We start from the raw sequence: 17,568 nt of genomic DNA on the forward strand, positions 1-17,568 counted from the left end.
TCAACTTTACCAACACATTAGTTCTCACAGTGATTAACCACAACATGATGTATACCTGCCTAATTTAAACATAAAAGATCCTCACAAACAGTGAGGTAATAAAAACATCAAGTGGCAGCCACACCCTTACATCAAACGCCATGCCATGTAACCCAAACCTATTCCTGGCTTAATTAAGGGGACACAAATGGAATTTCTTGCTAATTAAGCCAAGCTCCATTTGAGAAAACAGTTCCCTCATTATGATCACAAAACATCAAAACCACCAGTCTCTTAACTTATGGTATAGCTAGACACTCTTTGAATATAGCCGCGTCTCACTGCGTTTTATATACTGTCACTAAATGACTGAACCCAGCGAGTGACTGCAGTGCAAACAGCACACTCACTGTGTATATTCTTTGTGCCACCAAGCTTGTTTTGAGGTAGGAAAAGATTTATTTGTACGGAATTTGTCCGGGAGGGCATTCTTGAACAGTTTCACACAGCTCCAGTATACTCATAAAGTTGATTTGTGCAACATCCGTAACTCAAATGTCTTCTCACAGTCTTTTCACACCTGTGTACCAACTTTGCAGGCTTTCTGCATAGTTCTGGTGTATTATAAGAGCCTGATAACTAAGAAGAGATCAGTTTGTGAATAGAATGAGTTTTCGTGTTGAATTGCACAGTTAACTCAAAGTCAGAGCATTTTTAGGAAAGGCCAACCTCCTTTTATATGAAGTAAGTATTCTTTGAAGTGCTACCAATACTTCTACTATTGAAGTAGTAGTTCATCATTTTGGAAGATGATCTTATTGTCTTCCTTTTCAGAGATCGAAGACAATCATGTCTTGGAATGATTTCGAAAATCTAGTCCAAAAACAATTATATAAGCTTGTGGTAATGTGGCCCAGATAATGTAATGTGTTTTTTTGTCTGTCAGACCTTTTTAAGTAGTGTTAGTGATGACAAGAGTTAAAAAAAATAAATCCAGAATTCCAGAGAAGGGAGCTTACATAACAGTTTGACTGTTCATGAATTAGTTTTAGGAATATGTTTGAAATAAAAACGTTCAACTGAAGTACAATATCTCAAAAAAATTGGATTGGATATTTGAGGTTATCCCTCCAAATTGGAAGTATGCTGCTGGAGTGGAACACCTATTGTAAAGAGGGAAAATGCTCCACAGGTCAGTCTCATATAGTGGTGACCACAGCTCTACTTCAGTTTGATTGATTCCAGCATGTGCTGTTAAGAATTAAAGTGTTTGTCTAGAGTATTACCTGATTTACCTTTCTGCAGTAGATTTATTTAAACAAAAGCTGTGTTGTGTTGGATTCAGATCTGAGACCTGTCATTTTGTGCCTCATCATCTCTGCTTCTCCTTTCTCTGAATCCAAACAAAACCCCCATTCCAGTGAAATGCATCTCTTTGCCAAAGAATCTCTTCTCTCACCTTTATATTCCAGTTCTCGCTGTTACTATTTGCCTGTGCAGAAAGGTCTTGGCCTTTCCTCAAAGAAAGGTATTATTGGTATGACGGTCATTGTTCCCGGTTGAGGAGTCAAAAACTACAGTAGAAAAAATACTCAAGAGTTGAGCAGGGTTATTTTCAACTGTTAAAGCTATATCTGTGATACTTAACAGCTGACTTGGTGCTAGTTTTCCTGCGAACTCATTTGGCTGTATTCCTGGATCAACTGCAAAAGGAAGGACAATCCCAACATTTACTGGAAGACCGGATGGTCGCAGCAGGGCAATCTTGGGGTTATCAGGACGACATAAATAATCGTACACTCCTCTTCTTGTAAGCCAGGGTTAGTGCATGGGGACTAGAATTTAGCTTCTTAACAAAACATTTTATGTCTGGTTGGATGATAAAAGTTGTATTAAACACACAAAATGTAACACGTTCCTGGTATAATACAAAAATATCAGCATGAAACTTGTAAATCTTGAACACACACCTACAGTCCTTTCAACGCTAAGAGGGTATCCACCCATGATAGGTCAAAGTTGGCCTGAATCTGTTAGGTTCACTGTTCAGACGTTGTTGAGCCACATTGTTGTGCCAACTCTGCATTTTCACTCTAGCTCTTTTTCCACAGGAGACCGGTCAGGTTTGCCAGAAAAGAGGAGCCATGGAGGAAAAAAAAGGATTCTTTCTCTCTAAGCTTCTTTCACTCTCTTCTCTATTCTCCATTCCATCCATGGCCACTGGCTGTTAGCTTTTGGCTTGTCACACTGTCTGCTCTTGTTTGCCATTTTATGATCTCCTGAAATAGAGACAGTATTGTGAAGGATTCTCCACACTAGTCTCTCATTTTCACTGTTCATAATGAGTGGCAGAGACCAAGAGGTGTTGCCACTTATGGCCATAGATGGTGTTTTGTTATAAAGATGGTATTTTTGATGTGTGCATTGGTAGTTGTAAACCACTCTCTATGTACGCTGCTGGTGTCTTTACTGCTGCACCGAAAAGTGCTGTTGTTAAACCTCTTAAAAAGTTTATATCAAATCATATTTAAAGTTATTAGCAGTTATTTACAGAGTATTTTTTCACTTTTCAAAAAGGAGGATAAAACTGTATGGGACCCATTTATTTTTGTGAGCCTCTGGGTGAGTGTTCACCATGGCAGTTCTTCACTGGTATTTTAGAGCGGCCATTGCTAGGAGACGTGCTGTCAACTTCAGCCATGTGCTACATCATAGTCTTGTGTAGTTTAGGACAAGACCGTAGCGTCAGTTGTTAGCAATTTAGGACGTCGTCCCTTTACAAAATGATGTAACCCATTGAGGACCCATTGTGCTATTAAGTTTGAATTCCACTCTAGCAAGCTGGGCTTAAACGTACAATATGTAATTTTCTGCCACTAGGGGTCTCTCAATTAAAAACAGTGGATGGTAAACACAAACTTTTTAAGACATTGTGAAGTTGCATGGAATTATAAGAGTTGTAGTTTTCATTGTTAAACATCATCGCTGATTAGAATGCATCTGTTCACAGAGGAGTTTACCCATTCAAGTTTATGTACGTTATGTTTAGTAATGTTTATTCATGTCATTCTAATAAAATAGATGCAGTTTCCCCCATATAATTAGGGTTTTCTTGATTCAATTTGTATTGGTAGCTGACCAGTTAGTGAGAAAGCAAGCTAACATTAGCCAGCAACTAAAACCACTATATCACAATATATTTCACGTCAATGTCACCTTTTGGATGTTTTCAACACCGGGGCGAAAGGGGTTTGTTGTTGGCAGGGAGGAGATTTTCTAATATATGGTCTGTTTCCCGACGGTTCATTTAATTGCCGTTAGCGTTGTTAGACGGCGGCGCTGGAGTTAAGTGCTGGCTGGGTTTGGATTGCTGTCATGATAGTGGCTGGCTGCTTGCTGGCTGGGGGCTAACGTTAACTATATTTTTAACTATAATTACAGATTTCTCTGGGTTTGAAAATTGATGGAAACATTTGGGATAGTGTAAGTACACAACTCAACAAAATATATAAAATGTAGGTATAGTCGTTTTTAGACATTTTAATGCAGAAATGTTACATATTGTACCTTTAAGTTAGCAAGCCAGCATTGCCAGATGGCAAATGTTAACCATCGTGCCAGAGGCTTAAAATTATATTTTGAGGAAAATGATTGTACGCCAGTCAAAACCACATCAACAACTAGGCGCATATGTGTAATTTTACAAAACAAGTATTGAAACAACTTTTTTTTTTTATACGCCTACACATCTACCTACATAATTTTTGTCTTCTTTTAAGCAAGCTGCAAGGGGGTATGTGTTCATAGGTCCATCAGTCTGACAAGGTTTAAAATAGCTTCCTTTTACAAAATTAGATTACAAGAAAGCACAACTGGAAGTCTGTTTATATTCTGAATGAAAACCAGGAAAATTATTACATGTATTATTCACATTGTCTGAAAAATTTGTTTTTTGTCTTCAAACCTTGATGCATTCACAGTGATGTGTTCTACAGCAGAAATAAGTCTCAACATCTGAATGGGAGCATATAGAGTGCAATGAATAGAATTGTCTCTTACATTAGTGGAGAACTGGCCCCTGGGTCTCTGGCTGATAAAGCTGAGGTATGTGACTGATGTTAGTGAACTTGAAACCCGAGCAGCCCACACTTGTGGTAAACCGGTCCTGCACCCTTTGTGTACAGGAGCAAACAGTGAGCTGTACAGGGGTGGTGGTCCATTGCTGGGCAGATAGCTGGAGGCCTAAACGGTTCTGGCTTTGTCAGATTGATCACCAGGTGCATACAGGACAGTGATTAGGAACTTTGATCTTTTATCAAAGGTTGGAGTTTTCACCTACCCTGCTATTACTTGCCATCACCCTGCTAGGAACTGGACTCCCGTCTCCTCCTGTCTGGAGGGCAAACAACACACTGAACTCACCGTCACCATTGGTGCTACTCAGAACCACAAGTAAGAGAAGTGAAGCGACAAATGACAGTGAACAAAGTCAAAGTGAATGCACTGAAGAGTTGCTAAATAGGGTAGTGACAGAGGTTTTCTGTGCTTACTTTCTCTGCACATGGCTTTGTGTGACTGCAGGCCGGACTGAGACGGATACAATGAGCCTGCTGGGTCTGGATAGCAGGTGGGGAAGCAAGAGCACAGGGAGCAGTAGGAGACGCCTGGAGGTGTAATGCCGACATTCTGACAATAACCACCAGACATTTCGTGCTTTAGGATTTATTTGACTCTAACTTTGTCTTTTCCAAGACTCACTGACTTTAGTGAGGATGAGCCAGTCGACAGCCGATGTGCCTGAAGCAAAAGCTGTTCTTATCATTTGTGGAATCGCTCAGTCGCGGAATAATAGATAATTATCTAATAATGTGTCAATTTCATGAGCATCCATGTCAAAGCCATTTTCTTTGTTGATGCATTGGTACAACTCAAATCAATCAAAATGTTCACAACAACTGAGCAGCAGAGAAGCAGTGCAAGCGGTGAGACCAGGGCTTCCTGAAACTTTTTTTTGACTTCCATTACCTTGCGGTTGCATGTGAATTTACGCCGTAGGGAGTAGGGTGAAATGGCGAAAATCCACGTAGGGAGGTTGGTTGCGGTGGCGGATAGACACAGGACTTTCTATGTGTGGAGCAGTTTTGGAGACATGCCTCTTTGTAATTATGACATATTACTTTTTTTTTTTTTTTTAAATGGCAAAAACAATTGCCCCAAATTACGCATATATGCCCATTTTTGAAAAGTGATTTAGTACAACCAGCAGAACACTAATTATGTGTGAGGTACCTTTAGAGACACAACTCTAATTATTAAAATATTCAATGTTTTTGGATGAAAATATTCCCCAGAATTATGATTATGCTCATTTTTGAAAGGTAAGTGCTGTAGTACAACCAGCAGGGGGGCTTCTATGTGTGGAGTAGTTTTGGAGACCTGACTCTCTGTAATAATGACATATTAAAAAAAAATTTGGCACAAAATATTCCCCAAAATTATGAATATGCTTATTTTTTTAAAGTGCTGTAGTACAACTAGCAGGAGACACGTTATAATTGAGGTATGTTTAGAGACACTACCTTATTTAATCATTAAATTAATAAATATTTTTGTTGTATCTCTACGGTCCCTAGGCACTCGTCTTATGCCGTCTCACCACCAGCTGCTCATAGAGACCAATGTTATTTCTGAAGGTTGGAGGACGGCTCGTTTTGATGAAAATTAGTTAGGAGCTCGTTGTTTACCTTACTACGGTAGGAAAGATGCGTCGTTTGGGATTTAATAACATTTCGCTGTAGAGTAATTGATCCCGGATGTTCAAATCTGCGATTATCTTTCTAACATAACTGAAGTTGAGCTCTGCAGCACTTGCTCTGGCTGTCTTGAGCCTGTGCGTGTAGGATGCGCGACTATACGTTTGGTCAATGTTTTCTTTCATTCCAATTTCGGGTCTGTCAGTCACAGTGAAAACCGGGGACATTTCCGGGGATAGGTCACCGAAAACCAGGGACTGTCCCCGGAAACCAGGGATGTCTGGTCCCCCTATCCACGGGATCAATTACGCGTCACATGAGCTTGCCCACCAAACACTTGTTTGTTCATGGATAGATGGATCCGTGCATCTTGCCTCCTGTGCGCCATGGATGTCTGAGCCTCAGCAACCACAGACTCACAGAAACAAGTACATTTTTCCATGCCCATCTAATCTTTTTGTTGCACAGTGAGCAAGATATTTCATCTGTGGGAAATACAGAGGACTGAAAGTAGCCTATTTTCTAAGTGGATTTTTCATGTTTAACAGAAGTTAAGTAGCCTGCGAATTAAACAGTTAATAGTGTGAAAGATGTGAAACATTATCCAGAGTATCAACGGATATAATTATGTTTTTTCATAGTCAACTAATAGATGTATTCCCAGTAAGTGAAGTGGAAACTTTATTTTGTATTGTTTGGTGAGTTTCGGCACTTTTCAGTTAGAATTCGCCACGTTGCAGAGCCAGACAAGACTTTGCGGATGGCCCGCACATTCTCACGTCTGCTCAAAACTTTGTGTGACGGGCCGCACATTCTCACGTCAAGTTCATTTTTATACATCACACCGTGTGCGTAAAAAAACCCAATCTATATAGTTTTATAATATATAGTTTTCTCTTCGAAAATAGTCATATGCCGCAAATCTGGCACCAGGCCAGAGGACTTTAAGCCCTGTGAGGGAGAAATATTAGGAGAAACTTTAAAAAAGCAGCAGTGTTTGAATGCACTTTAAAAAAAGAGTTCAATATTGGACAGAACACAGTAATTAATATGTATGGGTTTCTTTCAGTTAATTTAATTTTTCCATTGTTATTTATTCTCTGTAGTTTTAGTAAGTCAGTGTTAGTATAACATAGGTAATAGTATCCTGTATTTCCATTAAGCTGCCAAGGGCCCTTACTTTCTCCAACAGGAATTGTCAGTGTTACGAGATTATAGATTCTCCTACCAAAACCATGTATTTTATATGTTTTTTATACACAAAGGGGGGTGGTTTGGAAAAAAAAAAAAAAAAACCCAGTGGGAAGCCCACCACCACACACACACAAAAAAAAATCCACCACTAAAAACAAAAAAAAAAAATAAGAATTTGTATGCATGTATTTACATCTTCTCTTACAATGTGCTTGCTTGCACAAAAGACACTTATGGCAGCTTAAAAACAAAAGCTTGTCTAGTTCTGAAAAATGTTTTATCTTCTCCTGCTCTATTCATCCGTTTCCTTGTGGAATCTGATGATAATGCTGTGTTGACAAACTTCCAACCAGCGTAACATTGCTGTTCCTGTCTCAGTGATAACACAGTTGAAGATGGGTACTCTCCAGAACCACCTCAATCAAACATATCATGTATTTTCCTTGGACAGCTTTCCTGTATATGTAGCTCTTTACAGAAATGAAAGTGGTGTCTATTGGGAAGCTGATGCCAAGTACTGTAAAGAGCTGAAGTGGCTGTTTGTATAACTGGTTCTTTAGAGAGTAGACAGACAGGAAAACACACATCAGCCACCCACAGACACCCTTGGCCTCCCTAGTATTAAGGCCACCTGAGGTCAACCACTTTTAAAGAGTCACAGCATTTTGTCACAACAGTAAAAAACACACTTTCTCTCGTCTGTGTTGGAAATTCTAATTTGTAATTCCCATCTCACCGGCTGTTACTGGTTAAAAGGCATTTCTGGCCATTAATACTCCAGCCAGTGGGGCACTTTTTTATTGCCCCATTCAAACACTGACATTTTTTGTGTGCCATAAGTCTCAAGTTGCAGTGGCTCACTTATGTTTGTTATTTGCAAATTTAAGTTACAGTTCCAAGCAAATCATTGTTTTCTGTGAGTGTGGTGTCAATTATATATACCTGCAAACTCAAAAGGGCTGAAAAAGGTGACCCCCCCCCCAAGAAGAAAATAAGGGGAAAAGACAATATTTTCCCGGTGCTAAAGCGATACTTTTAAAATGGTGCCGGTGCCTGAACAGATACTTTTAAAAAAGATTTAAAACATATTAGGGCTGTCAGCATTAACGCTTTAATTGCGTTGCGATTAAGGGCCGAGCATAACGCGTTCATTATTTTCTTCTTTTTTCACATTAATCGCATGCCGCCATTTATTTTCACTTCACTTGGCTTCACGTCGTGCCTCACAGGCTACTATTTTGACCCTCTGCCGCACCTTTACTTATCATCATGGAGAAATGCAGCAGCAACACAATTCTGAATGGCGCTATTTATTTTCCAAAACTCACAGACAGCTGGTAGACAAGTCGAAAGCCATATGCACATTGTGTAAAGCCGAATTAGCACGTCAAGCTAACTTTAAACAGTGTAAAGTGTGACTGCATTTCACTGTAGAGGATTCCAACACCGGGACGTAACAGTCGGCGGTGCGTTCACTTAAAGGAACACGCCGACTTATTGGGAATTCAGCTTATTCACTGTAACCCCCAGAGTTAGACAAGTCAATACATACCCTTCTCATCTCCGTGCGTGCTGTAAGGCTGTCTGACGGCTCCGGCGGCATCAGCCCATCACAGAACATGCAAGTGAATGATTCCACTAATCCTACTGCTCCAAATAAGTGACAAAATAATGCCAACATGTTCCTATTTACATGTTGTGATTTGTAGAGTGACAGCGTGTACAAAAAACAACGCAACATGAGACACAACCGTCTTCTAACCGTAAACAAACCGGGAACTATATTCTCAGGCGGAATAATATAGTACTTGGGCGGAGTGATATGCTCGCAGCAAGCCTGTCTGAAAATATAGTTCCCAGTTTGTTTACTGTTAGAAGATGGCTGTGTCTCATGTTACTTGTTTTTTGTACACGCTACAAATCACAACATGTAAATAGGAACATGTTGGCATTATTTTGTCACTTTTGTCACAATTCGGAGCAGTAGGCTAGTTGGAACCAGTTACCTGCAGGATCTGTGCTGGGCTAAGCTAATGCTGGAGCCGTCAGACTGCGCTACAGCACGCACGGAGATGAGAAGGGTATGTATCGACTTGTCTTACTCTGGGGATTACGGTGAATAAGCTAAATTCCCAATAAGTCGGCGTGTTCCTTTAAAACAGGTAGCCTCGTGGTGCATTCACAGTAATTGTAAAATACCATTTTCCCATCTGGTGGTTGTTTTTGTTGTTCAACAGCAATTTACTGGTGAAATAAGTTATTGTTATAGTTATTACATTATTATTAAATCTTTCATTTTGACCATGGCCTTAACAATAAACAAGTTTCTGACTGTTTAGTACCCTTCTTTTTTTTCTTTTTTCTTCTTTTGTTTACAGTAAATAAATAATAAACTAATACAAATCTTAAAGTCAAGTTCATAAAGTAACTTTATTTGCATTCATTTGATTCCCAATCAAGATACACTGGTAAGAATTGCTTTCCATTGTTAATATGTACTTAAAAACAGTTCTGAAATGCAAAAATAATAGAATTTTAATCATGTGATAAAACATGTGATTAACTATAGAAATTCAGCGATTAAAAAAAGTAATCGTTTGACAGCCCTAAAATATATATACACACACAAAAGGAGCACAAAACGACAGTCGGCGATATTAAAGAACGGCTTGTTTATTGCTAAGGCCACAGGGTCAAATACAATGATTTATAAAAAATGTAATAACAATAACTTATAACTTATTTCACCAGTAAATTCCTGTTAAACGACAAAAACAAACCACTGGATGGGAACAGGGTATTTTACAATAACTTTGAATGCACCACGAGGCTGGCGAGGCAAGGCTGAGTCTGTGTTGTTTTTCCATGGCAGCTACAGACTGTTGTTGGACTACTCTCCAGTGAAATACAGACAAACTTTTACACCGTACCCCCGCAGACCCCTCTGCGTCTATACTGGACCCTACGCCGTAACCTGACATGCACCTCTTGAAAAATATAACTACACGTCGCAGCGACGCACGCCACTCGGCCGTGGCTGGGTAGCGTTGCATTCCCCCCCGACTCATTTCCTGGTTTTCCTTCTCCATAAACAACATGAAATCAAGGAGAGGGTTAACTTTTCCTGCTACATATTTCCCACCTTGGTCAGAAAGCACAGGGGAGACATTCTGTTTCTCTCACTAGGACTCTAGAGTCGGTACTCGCTCCGAAGCCAATCATCGTCACTCTCTCACTTCTAGCTCGCTCTATAACACACACACACACACACACACACACACACACACACACACACACACACACACACACACACACACACACACACACACACACACACACACACACACACACACACACACACACACACACACGAAAGTTCTGCATGGAGCCTCCGCAGAACCATAAAACAGGCTTGAGAGAGCACATGTATCAAACTCAAGGCCCGCGGGCCAAATCCGGCTCCTCGCAGATTATGATCCAGCCCGCATATCAATTTACGTTCACAATTCTTTAGGACTATGACACATACAATAAGACAGTCAAAGATATTTGACTTTTTTGATTAAATAAAAGCATATTAATAAACTAAACATCTCTGGCCCTTGATGGGATTCTTATTTTCCAGTGTGGCCCCGAGTTAAGTTGAGTTTGACACCCCTGCTTTAGAGGGAGGAGGGGCCAGTTTGTCTCAGCCAGCAGTTAAATTTACAAGAATGGGACCAGTTTTAAGATATGTGGCAAACTAAGATAAACAGCTAATCTACAGACGGCTTTCGTTTGAGCTTCTTTTTAACAATTAGCTATTAGCTAGGGTGACCAAACGTCCTCTTTTGCCCGGACATGTCCACTTTTTACCTACTGTCCGGGTTTTTTTTATAAATTCATTAAAATGTCCGGTTTTCACTGTTTTTCATGGGACCATTAAGCGTGTACTTAAATTGACTGGCACTTTGCTCAACACAATACTACGGTAGGCTACTTTGTTGTGTGACGTAATTCCCGAGAGGCTGCCTTGTGAGCGGCTCTGCGACTCGCACATATACAGGGACCAGGGCAGACAGCGGAGCAGCATTACACACAAAATGTCGAAGCGTTTCCTGCTAAAGATTTCCCACCGTGGTCAGAAAACGCAGGGGAGACACTTTGTTTCTCTCACTATGACTCTAGAGTCGGTAGGACTCGCTCGCTGTCACTCTCACTTCTCCCCCACTCTATATCACACACACACACACCCCACACACACACACACACACACACACACACACACACACACACACACACACACACACACACACACACACACACACTAGCGCACAAGTATAAACATCAGTCCACTTACAACCATAAAACAAGACTAGTGCAGCTTCACAGTTGAACTGCAAAAAAAATGTCCCACATACCGTCCCGGTCGGGACCGGACAAGTGGGAGGCGGAGTGCACCGTGTGCAAAGCTGGCACACATGTTTCAGTGTCTTTATTATTTATCTTATTACATTGAAAAGGTATTAAGAGATATTTTGTTGAAGCTGGATTTTCTAACACAGAAGAGGTCATATTTAGAACATTATTTCATATTATTTATTTATTTTAAAAGAGAGCTATTATTTTGTTACATGTTGTTACAGATTTTATTTTATTACAGAAGTTATTTTTGCACAATTGAGGCATAATAAAGCATGTTCATTAAACTCTGAGAATCACCACTGTCTGGATTTGTCTCGAGGCCAGGCCGAGTGTCCTCTTTTTTGGAAATCAAAATATGGTCACCCTATATTAGCCGAGTTAGCACTTGTGACAGAGGATAAAGAGAAGTGATAATAAATTAAACCAAAACGTTAAAAAAAAGTCACCTTCAGATAAAAGAACCAGTAATGTTGTAGCTTATCAATCCTACGGTCTTTACTAATATTTTTGGCTTAAATATGCCATTTGTAAACAGAACGGATCAGTGGGCCGTGGGCCGCCTATTGCAGTGATCAAGTGACAGCGTCTACTGATCAGACACATCAGTGACATGATCTCTTGCTGAGTCTCTCTATGTTGTATAGGGCCAAACCAGCTAATCGGATATTAGTAAAACATATTATGATGTGGCATTTTTATGATTAGTTAAATCGACAAGGACAAAATAAATAAAAACATTTTTATTTGGGGTGAAGGGAGGATACTTAGAACTGGCCTCAGAAGGGAAGTTAAGTGTAGTCACCATTTAGAGGGGAAGGTCAAGTCCACAGGCAAAGGGCCATGTCTGTGCTACATGCATGTCAAAGGAGAACAACATGCAGTGCTGCAGGGGGCATAGAGGCTGGAATGTTTCCATGGTGCCTTTGGTCTCCTATCCATTGGTAGGAGAGGATTTGCAGCAGCTTGAGTAATTGCAGGGGTCATAAATGAGTAACATGGCCCAACATGTCATGACCTAAAAAAGGGTGTCATTACATTGTGGAGGACTTTGAAAATTGACAGGATTTGTCTGGTAGAGATGTCTATCAGCAACTAGGTTGTTGCAAGGTGCTGGAGAGTAGAGCTGCAAAGATTAATCAATTAGTTGCCAACTCTTAAATTAATCGCCAACCATTTTGATAATTGATTAGGCGGTTTGAGTAATTTTTTTAAAAACGAAAGAAAAAAAATTCTTGGATTCCAGCTTCTTAAATGTGAATATTTTCTAGTTTCTTCTCTCCTCTGTGACAGTAAACTGAATATCTTTGAGTTGTGGACAAAACAAGACATTTGAGGACGTCATCTTGGGCTTTTAGGAAACACTGGTCTCTAAAATGGTGAAAAATGTGGATCAAACCACTAATAGATTAATCGAGAAAAGAAAAAAAACAACAACTGATCAATCGACTGTAAAAATAATCGTTAGTTGCAGCCCTACTGGAGAGTTTCAGAGGGTGGTCTGGTCAGAGGAGGAATGCAAATCTTCAGTGGATAGATGATACACAGGAATGTGATTTTGTCTCGCGGGATGTGGGGAAGACGTTAGCAAATGCATGCACATAATATTCTCTCTGTCTCAGAACAGAGTGCCTGAGATTGGTCACACTGGTGTAGGCTGTATTCAAATAGTACAGGTTATTAATAGGTTTGCATTTGAACTTGTATCTGTGGATCTCAAAACTGCCCTAATAAATACTTCTATATTAAATAAATAATTTGACATTTTCGGAAATATGCTTGTTCACTTTATTGCACAGAAACAGAAGTGCAAATTAATAGCACTAAAGTATGAAGCTACAGCCAGTCAGCTTAGTTAAGCATGCAGTCTGGAAACAGGGGTAAACCACTAACCTGATTCTGTCCAGAGGCAACAAAATCCACCTACTAGCACCTTCAAAGCCCACTACTTGTTCCGCTGCCAAATGGCCAAAAGAATTAAGTTATATATTATACCTTATGACTCATCAGGATCAGGCACCGAATAACGAGATCAAGACATCTCTTCTTTAAAAAGGCCAGGAACATTCTGTTCAGAGTGGGATGACAGCTAGAAACACAAGTGCACATGCTGAGAGAAAGAGGACAATGATTACTATTCAACCCAGAGATTTAAGGTCTGGCTTCATAAAAAAAAAAAATAATAAGCTAATGAGGGGATATTTATCGAACAAATTGACAGTTGGGTTGCAGCTGTCTAAACAAAAGTACAGCAACCTCACACTAAGATAGGCGAACTGTCTATGAGCACTCGTGCATATAGGTAAATGATACATGTCTCACCTTGTTATTGTGATTAAGTTTACATGGACAATATTAATTTTATATCAGAAATTATAGTTGCAGAAAGCCCATCACTCCCATGAATAAATATTGACAGTTTTTTCACATTCTGAACCCTTTCTCTTAGAACCTACTTTAAGAAGGTTGGCTTTTCCCCTTGAACTCACATGCACTCTCAGAAGGCTGCCTAGTAGAAGTCTGACTTATCAGTTAGAAAAACAACAGTTACATCCAAATGGAAGTGTGTTCCCCAGGCGGCTTCCAACTAGGCACAAGGGGAGGAGTGCAGCAATATTATTATGAACTGCCACTATTATCACGTCATGCATTAATACAACACATTGTCTGGATTTGTCAACAACTAAATTTTAAGCCCAGTAAAGAATGTTCGTAATGGGAACAATTTTAGGGGAGGATGTTAGGAAGATATCAGCAGTTAAGCTGAAAGATATTCTGTCGTCACTTCTGTAATAATATCTAAGGCTACATTTACAGTGCTACGTTTTGGTTTTTAAGTGGAGTTTTGAGCCAAAAGCGATCTCCGTGCACACAAGAGTTTTTAGCTCCAGTAGAAGAGATAATCTCTGTTAAACTAACATGCCCAAACCGCATATCTCATTAACATTCTCATTTACTGGGCATGTGCGTGCCGGGGGAAACATGTATACTCCGCCTGTTGCTGGTAGGTGCCATGGTAACGTTAGTAGCTTAGTCAGAGAACGAGACGTCATGACCGATAAGACCCAATCAGGCGGCGAAACGTTGGCGTCAGTGTTGGTGATGCCAATGGTCTTGGTTTGCGGCCGTTGAGACTTCAACACAACCCCACAGATTCCACCTGTGGCGTCGCCTCTTGTCGGCCTTCGTCGCCTTTGTCTGTGCCAAAAATTTGCACCGGAACACACTGCACAGACTACAGCTGACTGCCAAGTACCACCTACGTTTTGCGCATGCGTACAATGAAATAACTCCCCAAGCCAGCAGATGGCGGTAATCTATTCATCATTCAACAACACAAGGGAAACCGGATACCTTTGCTATGATATACCCACAACAAAACAGCATTTGCTCTAGCCAGCAGCAGCAGAACCGAACAGAGCCCAGTGTTGTGCCTGAACGCGTTCATTGAACGATAGTTCATGAACTCGTTCATATTTTGGGCGAACGTGAACTGAACGTACTGTATTACTGCCTGATGAACGTTACTGTGAACTCGTTCATTCTGGTGTCTTAACGTTTCTCCGTTTAACTTTGTTCAATAGAGTGTCAGATTTCTATAGAGCTTTCCAGGCGAAAACCTGGCTAAAACACACCGTAAACAGGCCTTAATATGTAGCGGAAAAAACACCCAATCTGGCAACACCAGCCTCCAGTGTCGCACCGCTGCATGCGTCATCAAAACAAAAAGCAGCATGGAGGCGAAGAAGCAGCAAGGAGTGATGATCGTATGATCATTTAAACGAGTTTTATGACAAGGTCAGGGAAGATGGGAAAAATCTTACATTTCTGTGCAAACTTTGCCCGCCGGCTTTCAAAAAGAAAATCCGGCACATTGAACTGAAGCAACATATGGAAAAAAAGAACTATGAACTAGTTCATTTTTGGAACTGTGAACTTAGTTCAAAATTTTGAAGTATGAACTATGAACTGAACTACTTCATTTTTAAATTTGTGAACTGAACTTTGAACTAGTTCATGTAGAAAGTGAACTTTCCCAACACTGACAGAGCCTACGGTCCCTCTGCTTCACTCCCCGCCGGGAAGACAGCGATACCGGGAGATGGCTAACTGGACTGTGCCTCTCCCGGGCTGTCTTCCGTTCTCTCGGCAAAGAAGTCTTCCTACAGTGGGAGCGGAGCGACCGAATGGCCCACTACTGGCTCATTAGCTAATGTTAGCTTGCCAATTTCCTCCACCCAACATGCCTTCATCATACAGTGGTTACTGTAAAATAAGCCAATCACTCACTCATCTGGCGATAGCAATGTGCTTTCCTTAGATTTGACAAGAGCGTGTGAATTAAACATTAAGGTCTTACATTTTACTAATTTAGAGGCTGGCCGGCTAGCTGCTAAGCTAGCTTTCCTGCTTGCCATATGGGGCTAATTGTTTAGTGGTGCAGAGGGTGCAGAGAGAGGTCTATTACTGTACGTACACACCGCCGCCGACTTGAGCTGCAAAGAAGCTCTGGCCGCCCTGTCGAGGACGCTTGTCAAAAAGTACGGGGAAGCTTATTGACGCTTTGGCCGCTCTGACGTGGCAGCATTCATCAATCATGTTCAACACACGATTGAAGAAAAAGCACAAGCAGCCACTGCACGGCCAATCCATTGACACTAGAAACCCTTTATAAATTGCATATATATAATGACAGAATTTGTATTGTTTGTTGGTCGCGGCGGTGTCTGTTAGCAGTTAGCTCGCTCGTTAGCCGCTGAACCGCAGCAGAATGCAGGCAGAGCGAGCAGCTGCCAGCTGTTGATCCGTGCAGGACTTCACCATGAGCAGACTGTTTAGAGACCATGTGACCGGCAGGTAACGTTAACTGGTCCCTATACGCAAACAATATCATATCATAAATGATAGGGGAACCCAGCAACGGCGATTATGAGATTTTCCTCCATTTTCATGGAACTAATGTCTTGGTAGGAACAAAAGTTTACATCGTATGTTTCTCTGGGATCAGCCAGCGCGAAGGACGTCTATATTCCAATTGGTTGCTGCCGTTTGCCGCTGCTTGCCGCTGAACCGCGCCATAGCTCATTACCATAAAGTTGACCAAAGTTCTTTCTGATGGACGCTCTGGACGCTCAAAATGCCCAAAACGCGACGCCGACAGATTTGACGCTCCTTGCAGCTGAGAGAAGCCAGCTTCCACTGAAAATGAATGACTTCCGGTATCTTTAGAAGCTCAAGTCGGTGGCGGTGTGTACGTACAGTTACGGTTTTTATATTAAATATCACGGTGTAGGATATTAGTTTATTAAACGTTAGTTTTTCTTGTAATGTGTAGGTATGTAGAGATCCTTTAAAAGACATGTGTTGGAATAAATATGCCTAAGGAAGTAGTTATGTATATCTTGTAAGCTACGTTTGCCAGCTTATGGACATATGCAAAAAGACCTAGAGCAGGGGTCACCAACACGGTGCCCGCAGGCACCAGGTAGCCCCCAAGGACCACATGAGTAGCCCTCAGGCCTGTTCTAAAAATGAAAATTGAATATTGATCTGTTTCCCACCTTGTTAAGTCATTGTTGATAATTTTTGTGAGAAATCATTAACATGATCAGTGTCTTCACATAGATGAGTATCATTAATCATTAATAATCATATATAACTAATAATCATATATAACTATCATTAATCATTAATAATCATTTATAACTAAAGGCAAACTGAGTACATTTGTTATTTCAGAAGAGTGTATCAAACTGGTAGCCCTTCATATGACTCAATACCCATGAAGTAGCTCTCAGTTTAGAAAAGGTTGGTGAGCCCTGACCTAGAGTAATGTAACTCAAAAGATCAACAATCACAATATGAAAATGCACAAGATACAAGTGGGCCCACACTTTAAACTAAATAAACAAAAAAGCCGAGAAAATTGTCTTTTAAATGTAACCCCCGTTACAGGCTTGCTCGTGGCTGGCGTGCGTTGGGCTCATAGACTAATATACAGTCTACGGTTGGGCCACAAAAAAAGTCCGCCGATGAATGTGGCCGCAATTGGTTACTCACCCCGCTGACGTTTAGGTAATCTCAGTAACGTTACTAGTCTCAGTCCTTGTCGGCGGAGACCACGGGTCCGCGGTAAACACTCCTTGAACAGTCAGGTGAAAAGAGCCTCTCTCCTCCCACGTCGCCAGAGGTGCAGCTGGGCTTTACCTGGTCACCAAGTGCACTATCTGGTTCTCTGTCG

General features: G+C 40.8%; 1 protein-coding gene across 4 annotated transcripts in view; it reads left to right on the forward strand.

Annotated features, from left to right (window-relative positions):
- The window catches only part of fsip1 (fibrous sheath interacting protein 1), a 46,663-nt gene that overhangs the window by 26,717 nt on the left and 2,378 nt on the right, over positions 1-17,568 (forward strand). The window lies entirely within an intron of this gene.

Source organism: Perca fluviatilis, chromosome 20 (genome assembly GCF_010015445.1).
Source record: "Perca fluviatilis chromosome 20, GENO_Pfluv_1.0, whole genome shotgun sequence".
Taxonomy (NCBI): domain Eukaryota; kingdom Metazoa; phylum Chordata; class Actinopteri; order Perciformes; family Percidae; genus Perca; species Perca fluviatilis.